This window comes from Cupressus sempervirens, chromosome 11 (assembly GCF_028749045.1).
Source record: "Cupressus sempervirens isolate cs-2001-9-10 chromosome 11, ASM2874904v1, whole genome shotgun sequence".
Lineage (NCBI taxonomy): Eukaryota > Viridiplantae > Streptophyta > Pinopsida > Cupressales > Cupressaceae > Cupressus > Cupressus sempervirens.
In genome coordinates, this window is record NC_143128.1 from 305864881 (window position 1) to 305879663 (window position 14783).

Below are 14783 nucleotides of genomic sequence, written 5' to 3' on the forward strand. Positions count from 1 at the left end.
CAAACTCGAGATGGGAGTGAATGTCTGATTTTGTCTTCATGTTATGATTGGTTGTCTCCCAATTAGTTTTCGTTCTCTCCATGATCACCATGATGTATTGCAGAATTCAAAATGGATCCCTTATTGAGGGCCAAGAAGGAAATTTAGATTGTTATTGAAATTCAATTATGTTGGGAGATTTCTCCTTGGGATTGAAATCCTATGTAAAATTGTTATTGTTAACTTATTGTGGAAATGGCAATGATGTTGAGTTTTCTTCTTGGTTCTTTCTCGGCAGAGCCTTTGAATTAGGTGGTTTAATAGAAAAAGAAATTTAGTATAAAAAATTGTGTGTGTTTTTGCCCTTGTATTTTGGGCAGGACATCCTCAGTATACTCTTTTATAGTCATGTCCTTTTTTTTAAAATTTTGCATCTTTCTCAACAAACTAACTTGGTAATCAAAAGGAAGGAATTTGTTCTTTACCTTGTTCACCATCTTTGGCCAAGTTTTGATCTTCTCCTTTCCTCTACTTTGTCTATCAATTTGCAAATGCTCCCACCATAGTTATGCATGACCTTTCAACCTAGTAATTGCAATCTTCACCTTTCTATTATCAGGAGTGTTTCCATACTCAAATAACTTCTACATATCTGGGATCCAATCTAACACAACATTGGTATCAAAATTTCCATCATAATGAACAACTTTTACAATAGGCTTTGAATTTTCCCTAGACAACACTCACAACAATACTTCCTAATCTTGAATTTCTTCATGTTCTAGATTATGGTTTGGTGTTGCTACTTCATCATCACTTACATCATCAAGATGTGCTTCTCTCCTCAAGGCTATCTCCATAGCATCTAATCTACCTGCAATTTCTCTCAATTGATCCAATATAGCATCATCGACATTTCTTCTACCACAAGCCATCTTTACAAATTAGGTTCCTACAAGATTGTAAGCCTCTGCAAGTTATAGGTTAAATGCATAGATCTGCCACCCTACAACCAAATCCAAATTACAATTCTACATGATCCAATCTTCACAAGGATGAACCTCAAGCTCCGATACCACCTAACGTAGGGAAGAAAAGAATAACTAGGGCCTAGGGCACACCTAGCTATGCAAATCCACCCTATAAGAGTTCAAATAGAGGAAAGAATAGCACAAGAATAGCACCAAGGAGAGAGAACAAGTTATATTTATTGATTCAACAAGTAATCAACATACATGCCTAGCTATAAGGCCTTATGGGTTACAGCCAATACAAATTACAATCTTGCAATCTCACCTTTAGCTTTTGCCTACTTATCCCTCTCTCACCCACCTAAAACCTAGCCTTAGACTTCCTTAAATACTTTCTAAAATGGCTTATAGAAGATTTTAGAACATAAAAAGGCCACAAGTCAGCTCTTTACATATATTAGCTACCTAATAGAAATTAAATGCAAACAGAATTGGCCCAATCTATAGCCAGACATAGACAACTTAGCAAATGAAAACTAGCACTCAGCATCCACATGAGCTTGACATCCAAAGGAATCACTTGATAAAAACTATGAACTCGGCATCCTCCAATGCTTGGCAACCAAAGGAAATCACTCAGCAACCAAAGGCACTCGACAACCAAAGGATTCACTCGGCATCCAAAGAATTCACTTAGCAACCTAAGGAACTCAGCAACAACTAAGAATAACTTTGCATCCAAAGAGTTCACTCGACAACCAAAGGAACTTGACAACAACTAAGAACTTGGTAGTCATTGGCAGAAAGAGAAAAAGTGCAGGATTGCAAGGAAACCTAGGATGCTCTTGCATCAAAAAATAGGATACCTAGATGGTTGAATGGACCAATTTAAAGGTGTTGATTACAACTTGGAGGGTATAGGTAAATATAATTATGTGAATTTGTTGACACAAAATTTGTGGCATGAAAAATTAGACAACCAAAAAAAATTGAAAATAACTTGTTTAAGATCTTTAAAAACCCACCAATAATCTTAGAATAAAAAAATATTCTGACATGATATAAAGGGTCAAAACCCTAATCAAAAGTTACAAAAACCCTAGGTGGCTAAAAACAACCACTATCAGAAAACAACCATATAATGGTCAAAATTTGTAGGGAAAAAATGAGACAACATATTCACATTGACAAGAAAAAAGTCCAAAAAATTTTGTAAGTCATGTTTTGTTCTGGACACAACAACCCTAAAAGGATCATTAACAAATAAAATTTCTATCACGAGTCCTTAAAAAAATGTTGTTAGTCTGTAAGAAATAGAAGGAAATTTTCCATGTACATGAAACAAAACAACCATGAGAATTGTCATCCAAACTAGAGAAATGTAGCATGAGTTCCATGAAATATATAAATGACATTAGTTGTATTTTGTCAACAAAAATGATAACCACATGAAGCAAAAAAAAACCACCAAAAAATGGTCACACATGCATATACGAGTGGATCATGGCTTGACCAAAAAGACGAGCACAAACTATGTTCAATATGGTTGCATAAGCCATAGATAGAGCTTGAAAAAACATGTCTCTTGTTAGGAAAAATAAATAAACGTGGGTAAGAAATTTTTTTTCCCCCTACAATAGACCCACAGTTTCCTTGAGAATTCATTTTGAAAAAATCACTAATATTTTTAGAGGAAATTTTTTGGAAACTCGGTGTTTTAAAAAAAAAAAAAAATTAAAAACATTCCTATATCATATTTCAAAATTATTTGGTAAAATAATTGAATGAATTATTTACTTAGAATTAAACAATCTTGTAGAGATTACAAGCAAGATGTTTCTAAAAAGAAACATACAAATAATAAAAAATCTATTATACATGATATTTACAATATTTAGAAGTGACCAATTTATTTATTTTTTTAATTGGTAAACAAATGAAGCCTTGTATTACATTGAATAAAGTAAAATTGAATTTACAAAATTCTCCATTCAAACAGGCACTAATAGGAAAGAACATAGCAAGAAAACCTCCAGTCTCACTCATGACCGACATCCAATATTATAAAATTTAAAAGGGGCATACCCAAGTTTATATGAAACTTCGTACATGTTTATACAAAATTTGATGAAAAAATTAATAACAAATAGACTTCCCTTGAAAAATGGGACATATATCAAAGGAGAGGCAAGCTTCCAAACTAAATTCATCAAGGATCCTACCATGAAAAAGTGATTGACCAATCATCTGCATGACAAAATACAACTATCTTCCAAAATGGGATTAGTACCAAATCAATGTGATTAGAAAAAGTGGGAGGAGTAAAAGGACCAATCAACATACTAAGAGACTCTTTAGACAATAAGAATCCTAAATTATACCAATGGAGTTAATTAGAAGAGTTTTATAATATGCTTTAAATAAATCTTTATTTCAAATCTCATCCCTTATCCTATTCAGTTTACTATTTTTACTTAGAGTGGAATAGATATTTAGGGTTCTTATCAAGTTCAAATGAATAGATCAATCAAGATTATATTAACTAATTTCAATAATTTAAGATGATCATTGTTTCATCTTATTCTTATCATATACTTATGAGTTTAAGAGGAGAAGTCTAAATTAGTAGCCAACTTGAATTCATACATATTGCCTAACTTAAATTATAAAATAATTAGTAGCAAGGGAGTCAATAAACACCTTGCTCCGCTTAAAGAATAATGAATTGAAAACTAAATCCATAATGATGAAGGGGAAGAAGTAGAGTAGTGGTAAACAAACATAATACAAATTGAAGCATATAGGCCCAAAGGTTAATTTTAAATACCTCACAAATATAGATCGACTTAATATTATATCTAAGTCTCCTTCATTAATTATTACTAAGGAAATGAAATCAATAAAATAATAGATCATAGAGGTGGTGAATTCATCTCCAATGAATTCAATGAATTTTGTATTGAAAAGGGAATTAAAAGACAACTATCAACCCCTAGTACATTGGAGCAGAATGGCATAGCTAAAATAATGAATAGATCCATTATGGATTGTGCAAGAACATTGATGATAGAAAAGAATGTTGTAATCAAATACTAGAAGGAACCTATTAGTATTGTAGTTCATACCTTGAACAGAGTATAGTTGAAGAGATACTCAAACCAAACTCCTTATGAACTATGGTATGGCTACAAACCTAATGTATGTTACTTTAAAATATTTTATAGAAAATATTATATCTTGAAAGAATTTAGAAAAGGAAAATTTGATGCCAAAGGTGATGAAGGCATATTCCTAGGATATTCATGCAAAAGAAAAGCATACAAGTGTTTGAATTTGTCTACTCATGAAAACATATAAAGTGCACATGTGAGAATTGATGATTTTGCAGAAAGGAGTGAAGAAGAAAGCATCAAAGAGCTTGAGGATTATAGAAGATTTGTTTACTATGATCTTTATACACTACCAAATCTATCTAAAAGAAAGGAGGCTTCACCTCTCGAATCCCCAAAATCTCCAATAGCTACCAAGTTGTAGAAAATACAACCTAAATCACAGACTAAAGGATGTGAGTCACAATCTTAAACTACCAAGCTAGTACAAACTAAGTCTAAAGGAACCAAGTCACAGAGATTGGAACTTGAGCTTGATACTAAAGTTCATGATGAAATAAGTAAATCTAAAGAACCTATGTTAGCAAGATATATCAAAAGGCATCATGCACATGATCAGATCATTAGAGACAAATCAGATGGAACAATGACATGAAAAAAGTTAAAAGGTACATGTTTACTTGCTGAATTTGAACCTAGAAATGTTAAAGATGCTTTGGAAAATGAAAGTTAGATTGAAACAATGAATGAATAAATAGAACAAATAGAGAAGAACAAAACTTGGACTCTTGATCCTAGACCCAAGTATAAAAATGTAATTGACACAAGGTGGGTATTCAGAAACAAGCTAAATGAAGATGAAAAAGTTTTTAGAAACATAGCAAGGTTGGTATGTAAAGGATATATCAAGAAAGGGGTATTGAGTATGGTTAAACTTTTTCTCCTATTGTAAGATTAGAAGGTGTTAAAACTTTACTAGCTTATGTAGCTCATAGAGGATTTAAAGTTTATCAAATGGATGTAAAATCTACATTCTTGATGAGGAAGTCTACATTGATCAACCTGAAGGTTTCCTAGATCTTAGGAAAAAAAGACATGGTTTGCAAATTACATAGGGCATTATATGGGCTCAATAAACTTCTTAGAGGTTGGTATGAAAAACTTCATAAATACTTGATATAGATTGATATTCAAAGAACAAATGATAACAATAGTCTGCATAGCAAAGAAGGATCAGATAAAAAGATTGTGTTGATAGAAATATTTGTTGATAATACTTTATTCATAGGAAATGATGACTTGTGCAAAACATGTCTAGAAGAAATGAGTAAAGAATTTGATATTTCTGTGTTTGCTGAGATAAAATTCTTTGTTAGATTATAGATTCAACAAAATAAAAATGGTATCTACTTTACTCTAAAGCACTACGCTAATTACTCTAAAGCATTAGGCCAATAGATTTTTCAATAAATTATGCTAATTAATTTTATTTTTTAACTACAATGAAAATAAGACCATGCGATTTCCAAAGTAAAGTCAAAACATTTTAAAATTTAATTGTTCTATTCAAAATAAAATAGCATTTAATGCTTCTATAAGTAAAGTAGTGCCTAATGATTCTATTCATTTATGTGTGGAAGACAAACTAATAATTGTATTTTTAGAGCACATAATCTTTTAAATAAAACAAAAACATTGATTGATATAAGTTAAGTCATGTTTATGGATTCTTAGAAGACAAACTAATAATTGTATTTTTAAAACATATTTTTTTTATCAAACAAAAAATAGATTGTTATTTTTTAAACCACATAATCTTTTGTTTTTGATGAATAATCCTTTTCTATTAATAAATTAATATACTAATTACAAATTAATCAACGAAACAAGATATCTTTTAAGCACATAATCTTTTAAGTAAAACAAAAATTAGATTATAATATCTCCCATACAAATTGTTGATAATTTGTGTGAGCGGCGTTAGCGAAGAAACTGCCGACGTGAATCCTAGGAAATTCGGGCAGCGCTTATCAATGCAAGCTGGCGTGCATGTGAACAAAAAATTCAAAATAACATTCGGGGAACTCGATAAAAATGTGTCATATTTCTTGGTGGAATGGAGTCTTGATCTAATTATTTAATCATCAGTAAATCATCTTCAGGCTTCATCTTTCATTTATGCAGATCATGATTGACAGAAATCTATTTGATATGGCATGTTTTTAAATTTAAATGCATGAACAAACATTTAAAATTTATTAAAATAGAAATTAGAATTTCAATAATAGATTATAGAAATTGAGCTACTGTCTATAAGAAAATCTATTTATTCGTGCCAACTTTGCAAAAACCTACTTTCTAGATATTTACCAAAATCACTTGGAAATCTCATCAGTTTAATCTTTTCATTTTGCTGGGTTTTCCGAGTATAGTGTGTTGCTTTTAAATTTCAGATATTAATCCTTTTAATAATTATAAAAATGAAAGAATTAAGATAGATATTTAAGTAGATAGGCTTATTTATATCAGACTTGCCACCGGAATGTCAATGGCGTTGGACACCGTAGAAAACTACCTTCCCCGTGAAAAACTATTTTTCGCTGTGAATAACAAAACAAACTTCTGTTAGCAAATGAGACCACACTTCACAGGTGCATGCGACGCGGATCCTAGGCGGGAAACCCTACAATTTTAATTAACATTATTTCCGTTATCTTTCCCTATTTTGCAACGTGTACTGACAAATATAATTATTAATTAATGGACATGATTTTCGTCCACAATGAACCCTCTTTCTATCCTCGCGTCTATATTAGGAGATTCTTTTGACTGTTATGGCATAAAATGTGATATTATTCTCCATCTAGAATACTTGTATACAAATAGTATTGTAAATCTTTGTTATAATATCAATAAAATGGTAATGTTAGTGATAGGGAAAATTTTTAAAATTTATAAATACATTTTTATGTAAATACTTTTATATATTATCAAAATGATACTTTCATTAATTTTAAAAATATTAAATGTATATCTAGATTTATAATGTAAATTATTCAAATATTAAATTCTTTTTTATATCTAATATAAAATTTTCTTATATTAATAAAATCATATATATATATATATATATATATATATATATATATATATATATATATATATATATATATATATATATATATATATAATTTGTATATTCTATTTAATATTAATAATAGGTTATTATTTATACCTTTCGACCTAGAATCGCTAAAACTCCACAAAGCGAAGGTCAGTGCATTTTGCATGTCCAAGAGAAAGAAGAATCTGGATTTCGACAATGATTAGAAATTAGCAATGGCAAGTTCTTTGACATTATGAATATCAGGGAAGAGAAACATAAATCTTTAAACCCTAGTTTTTTGTTGCATGATTTTAAGTTTTGAACAAACCCTATGAAGCTCACGAGTACTTGGTGGATCAATTCCTCAAAGACTCTATTAATGGTCGCATAGAAAAATATGACAAATCACCAAATTATGCACTCATGAAGAGTGATGATTTTCAAATAATAGTTGTGCACTGAAAAATGCCCTTCGTCTAAGTGCAGTTAAAAAAATTTGCAATTTTTTTTCCCAATCATGGGCTGCTCTAGAAAATGGTGAGAATTACAGAAGTAGTGAATCAAGCGAATAAATTAGTATTTCCTAGATTCGTAAATCATTCCTTTCTTGGACAACACCGATATCAACAATCAATGGCAAATAAATTAGGCCCTAATAAGGGTTTGGCTTTTTCCCAGTCAACATATAAGCAACAAGGAGATAGGATGAAAGGAAAATAGGAAATCCCCTATATTCCTATCAGCAATAGATTTGAAGCTTTAAACAATGATCATTCAAAGTTGAACACATTTAGTGACCTAGTTAAAATTAACAACATGGAGCTAGGGATAGGAAGATGATAAAGCTAAATAAAAAATCCATGTAAAAATATCAATAGGTGGCAAGTTGTAATTTCAAACAGGAATCAAAGAAGAAATACATCGCAAAAAAAGAGGCCAATGATGGAAGAAAGTAAATATCCTCAAAAATAGTCTACCCAAATTATCAAACTAGTCGAGGAAGAAAAGCGAATGGAAAAATTAGTTACTTTCCTACCAAAAGCAGACAACAATACTAAGCTAGCAATTTATAAACCTACCAAAATTTCTAAAGCTAATTGTATTCTGCTAGGGTAGAAACAATAGCAAGTAGACACAGAAAAAGTACTTAGGGTTTTTCAGATAATGAAAAGTTGCCAACACAAAAAGGCAATATGATAACTCCACCACCAAATAAGGTAAAGGAAAGTAATTTCTATAATTTCTTTGATATACTAATCATTAGTGACAAGTATATAGAAGAAAAGTCGAAGGAATGCTCAGAGTTAGGAGTATATGTACACTCGAGTGGACCAGACAAGCATTTGTCAAATTTGACAAAGAAATTAGAGAAGACATGCAAACAACAAGTAAGTAGTAGTACTTCATCAAATTCATCAATTTATCTTCATTTTAAAAATAAGGAGATTAGAAATAAAATAATTTGTATATCAAAATGCTATTATAAAGGGCATGTAGTTAAATTTCAAACTTGGATACCTAATTGGAATGACGAAAAAGAGCATATGTTACCAACTTGCTATGAATCTAGTAATCCTCTAATAGAAATTAAACATTTATATATACTATTCAGAATAGGTAAATCAATTGGTAAACTTATAGGTATAGACTCAAAGTATGACAAAACTAGTAACGTTAAATTTCTAATAGATGAGGAACCAAATCAAAAAAATATTAGGAGAAAAAAGATTATAACAAATAGATCAATTTATGAGATTGAATTTAAGAAATATGAAGGGTAAATTAAAGGCATTATTAAAACAAATCTAGAAATTGATCATAATATATCAACCTTAGAGGAATCATTTAGAAATATTAGAATTAAGAAGAGGGAATAGAAGATTAAGACAAATAATAAGGAAAAATATAAGAAGATAGAAAAATTAAATGAAAGGAAAAATATTGAGCAAAGCATACAAATAGAAAATACACCTATAGTAAAAATGAGTAAAGAACAAAGTTAATTGGAATGTTTAGAAGTTTGAGAATAGAGAACCAAATGTATACACAAGGAAATGACAATAGTAGCAGTGTTGAAAGAATGCAAAATTTCTCACAAGGAGGATGAAAATTTGAAAGAAATAGAAAGAAGCATTAAAGAATGGTATAAAATGACACATGAGATTAAACTATTATAGGCAGACATTGAAGATCTAGTTATGTTAGGAGAACCATTTCATCAGGAACATGAGGTAAGACAACAACCTACATACCCAAGAAAAGAGAAGGAGAATTATAATACTAAGACAAAAATTGGGATCAATATGAACAATAGGATGGTAAACATATCAAATATAAACTATATTGAGGATGATGCGCTAATCAGATACATGGAATAGTGAAGATATGGTGATTAATAAGGATATGAACCAACAAATAGACTTGGCAAAGGAAACCATAGAAGAAGAAAGTTTAAAGCCAGTAGAGTATACAAAATATCAGGAAGAAGAATATATAATTCAAATAGAAAACTCGGAAAAATGGAGTAATATAACAATTAGGAAAACGAAAAAAAAAAAAACGTTATAAATTTTGACAAACACCAATAGATGGGAAAGATATCTTTTGAATTAAATCTAAAGAGGTGAAGGATAAAATAGAGGAATTTAGTATCCCTCTAGAAGCTGAAGCTTTCTTAAAGGACTCTGAAATGTATAATCAGGAAGATCCTATTACAAAGACTAAACTTATTGAAGTGTCACAGAACTAGGAGGAATTTGGGGTACTAAACAAGACCTCAAAAACATCAGAAAAGGATACAAATATAGATGAAGAAGAAAATGAAATGACATAGCAGATATTAAAAGATTTAATAAATGAGGAAGAAGATAAAGAAGGAATTACAAAAGAAAACAATAACCATATAAGCATAGATAATTTAGGTATTTCAATCAACCAAGAAGGATTTAGAACTCGAAAATGTGGTAAATCACAATTGAAAAGAGGAAGTCAAACACTTCAAGAATTAAGAGAAGCAGATGGTCAAGCCAAGAACAAAAAAATATATTTGAGGTTCTTAACTCTGGGAAGGGGAAGTGCCTTCCTGAAGAGCAATGAGGAGCATAACATGGAACACTAGGGGCTTGAATGATCCTAGTAAACAAAGAGTTTTAAAACATAATGTAACACTCTTTGAATCAAATATAATTATGATACAAGAAACCAAGCTTAACAAAGAAAAATGGGAAAAATTAAGAAAAAGACTAGGTAGATGGAATGTAGAAATGAAGGATTCAGAAGGAGTATTAGGTGGAATTGGAATCATTTGGAATAACAGGACCAAAAACAATTAAAAATATAATATCGAAAAGCAACTAGATGGGGAGTATGGTTTCAAGCATTAAGGATAATCTCCAATTCATTCTAATCATTGTTTATGGCCCAATACAAACTTCAAATAAATTGAAAGTTTGGAATAATATATCTGCCTTTCTGGAGCTATATCCTATGACAAACATGATCATAGGTGGTGACTTCAATGCCATAGTTGACCTCAAAGAAAAATTTGGAGGCTCTCAAATTTTAACAAGAAACATAGTAGAATTTAGAGAATGGGTAAAAGATAATAAATTGATATAAATACCAACCAATAATGGTGTATTCACATGGAATAATAAAATAAAATACTTTAGTAGTATTGCAAAAAAATTGGACAGATTCTTTTTCAAAGGAGAACTAGCAAAAGTGGATTTCATAATCACTGCCTCAATTCAGCCTATTGTAGGATCAGATCATTATCCTATTAAAATTGAATTAAAAAAACCTATAAACCTAATAGGGATCCTTTCAAATGTGAAAAGATTTGGTTCTTAGATAAAACATTCATGGAGAATATTAAACAATGGTGGAATGAAGGCAAGTTTATAGGATCAAAGATGTTTTTTTTTGTTTCAAAACTTAAAATGCTCAAAGAAAACATACAAAAATAGAATAAAACACATTTCGATAATATATTCCAAGACAAATTAAATAATGAAGAAGATCTTTAAAAATTAAATAATGAAATCATTAAAAATGGTATGGGCAATGAAAAATACATTAAAGAAAAAGAACTATTAATCATAGAGGAAGACATTTTAGCAAAAGAAGTCTTTTGGAGACAAAAGTCAAGGGAAAAATGGTTAGCAGAAGGAGACAAAAAAAAAAATTCTTTCAAAATAGTACAATACACAATAGAGCTTTTAAAACTATTACTCAATTTAAAGATAATAATGGTAGTACTATTGATAATCCAATAGAAATTGCTCAAACATTCATCACATATTATGAGAATCTACTAAACAATTATTACTCATCCAATTTAACTAAACAAAAAATTATGCTAAATAAATATACCTAAAGTTATCATAGAATTTGACAGCAAGGAGCTCAACAAACCTTTTACAAAAGAAGAAATCAAATTAGCTCTTTTTAAGCTTAGCCCAGATAAATCTCTAGGGCCTGATGGTTTCCAAGACTTTTTCTTCCAAAAATGTTGGGAAATCTTAGGGGAATAATTATGGAAAGTAATCAAGGCAGATCGAAATGGGGGATCAATCTTAACTGAAATTAATCATACCTTTTTAGCATTAATACCAAAAAAGCTGTAGCAAAGTCACTAATAGATTTCCCCCTCATAGAATTATGTAATACAATATATAAAATTTATTCTAAAGCAATAGCAAATAGGATTAAAACTTTGCTTCCAAAAATTATCTCATAAGAAAGAACTAGGTTTGTACTTGGTAGATCAATTCTTGATGGAATATCCATCATTCAGGAAACTATACATTCAGCAGCTAAAAACAAAGAAGCATGTATATATATGAAGTTAGATATATAGAAAGCATTTATGTAGTAGATTGGATATTTTTATGTAAATGCCTAGAAAAGTTTGGATTTTTCAAAAAATGGATAAATATAATTTTTAACTATATATCAACTCCAAAAATCTCACTACTTACTAATGGTACTCTTGAAGGCTTCTTCAAGATTTCAAGGGGTATTCAACAAGGAGACCCCATGTCACCTTTTCTTTTTATAATTATGGCAAAAGCATTTAGTAGAGCTATTCAAAAGGAATAAGGTGTAGGATTAATACTGTGATTGAGAATGTTCCAAACGTCACCCAGAAGTAGTTTGTTGATGATACCATTCTTCCAATAATTAGTATGAAGGAAGAAATCAAGGCTTTTAAACAAATTATATTGGATTATTTAGCAGCATCGAGACAAAAGGTTAATGAAGAAAAATAAAAAAATTACTTTTTAAATAGACCAAGGAACATGGAGGAATATATGTATGTAATTATATGGGATACAAAAAGAGTAACTTTCCATGTAAATATTTAGGGATGTACTTAGAAAAAGGAGTTAGGAGTAAAAAATGTTGGTACAATATATTAGAAAGAGTAGAAAAACAAACAGAATCATAGAAAGGAAAATGGCTAACTAAAGCTGGGAGAGTAACAAAACTTAAATTTGTTCTATCAGCTATTCCTACTTATCCTCTATCTTTCCTTCCACTACTGAATAATGTTAAAGCTCTGGAAGGAAAAAATAGAACTTTTTTCTAGAGTGGAACAAAAGAGAAAAAGAAACAAACACTAATAAAATGGGATAAGATATGTAGGCCTAAGAATAAAGGAGGATTGGGCATAAAAAAAATCTTAATTGGCAGAATGAGGCATTAGGAGAAAAGCTAGTATGATGCTTATACAAGGAAAAATATTTTTAAAAATGGTTAAAAATACTTTATAATAAATATCTTAATCTATTAGATTTTTACTCTCTTTAGAATAAAAAATCCACCAAGAGGTTTAGAAAATTAGAACTTGATGATGAAATGTAGGCCTCTAGTCAGAAAATATCTTACTCGGGATTTAGATAAAGGTGATGAGGCATTATTCTGGGATGATTCATGGGATGGTCAACCCTCGATTATTAATTCTAGAATATCTAGAAATAACATCAATGTCATTACTAATATTTGGGGACCCAAGGTTTCTAATACTGAAACACTTATTAGGACTGATGAGACTAAGACTTGGGTATGGAAATCTTTGGATAATATTAATATTTCAAGTGTAGATAAAACTATCCTTGAAAATATCCTTAAGAATAGATTTGTGACTCACAATAATTGAGCTAATAAAGTCATCTAGTGAGCATCTAATGACAAAATATACAAAGTTAAGCTAGAATATGATCTTATAATTAACTCACAAAGATGGGATAATATTGTTATACCCTTGGATATATGCTAGGATTCAACATGCCTACCTAAGGCTAGTATCTTTCTTTGGGCAGCAATTCAAAATTGGATTCTTACAACTGATAGATTCTCTGAAATAGAGATTTGAAGGACCATCCAAATCCAATTTATGCAAAAATGATTATGAAGATATGGAGCATATTTTGTTTAAGTGCCCCTTTGAACAAGACTATTGGTATTAGGTTAAGAATAAATTGAATTAGACTTCCCCTTTACCTCAGGATATCAAGGTATTTCTTAGGGGTTGGCCAATTAAGAATAGGATAAGTGTCTATGAGCAATTATGGAATATTACACCTACAATCATTATGTGGGAAATATGGAAGGAAAGAAATAGATGAATATTTCAAAATTTAAAACTTAGTAAGATAAAAAAAAAAAAATTAATAAAATTGAGGCAGCCATCATAGAAATTGTGAATTGCCATCTCAGGAACACACCTAGGGTGGAATGTACATTCTTAGCATGGGATGAGAATATGAGGAAAAATTATCTTCATTAGATTAATCCTTCCTTAATTTATTTGAAAAAAGTGTAATATAGGTAGGAAAGAATGTAAATGGGTAGCACCTTTGATAGGATGGAAGAAATTAAACAATGATGGAGGTTCTAGAGGGAATCTTGGGAAAGCGAGATTGGGCTGTATAGTTAGATCAGAAAATTGAGATTGGATATTAAAATGAGCTAAACCATTAGGTAATATAACTAATAATATAGATAAGTTGGAAGCATTAAAAGAAGGATTAAAATTAAGCATAAAAAATATATTAAAAAGTTCATTATTGAAGGTGATTCATAAATTATCCTAAATACAATTAGAAAGCGAAAAACACTGAATTTGATATTAAATACTAAGCTAGAAAGTGTACTTAATCTTGTAGATCAATTTGAGGAGATTAGAATACAACATATTTATCATGAACGAGATTTAGAAGCTAATAAATTGGCAAATAAAGGAGTGGAGGGAGAAGACTTTATATATTTAGCATAACAAAATTAAGTTAAGAAGAATACTAAGATTAGAAAAAAGGACAATTTAGTAGTGTTGGTATCCAATATAAACCCAGTATTTAAAATTTCAATGTAGAGTCTTGAACTACTTTGAACTAAGGTTCAAAGCAGTTTGGAGTGGTTTGAAGTGGTTCAACAATGCAAGCTTGGGTTTAGTTTTTGATGTTTCAGATGTACACCATTGTTAGACTCAAAGTGTGAATTCAAGATGTAGATTCAATTTCAAGATTCAATTTTAAAATTTAGTTCTATAGTTCAAAAGCATATTTTGAGGTATAAGTTCTTCAATGTAGCTTCTAACAAGTTCTTCAATGT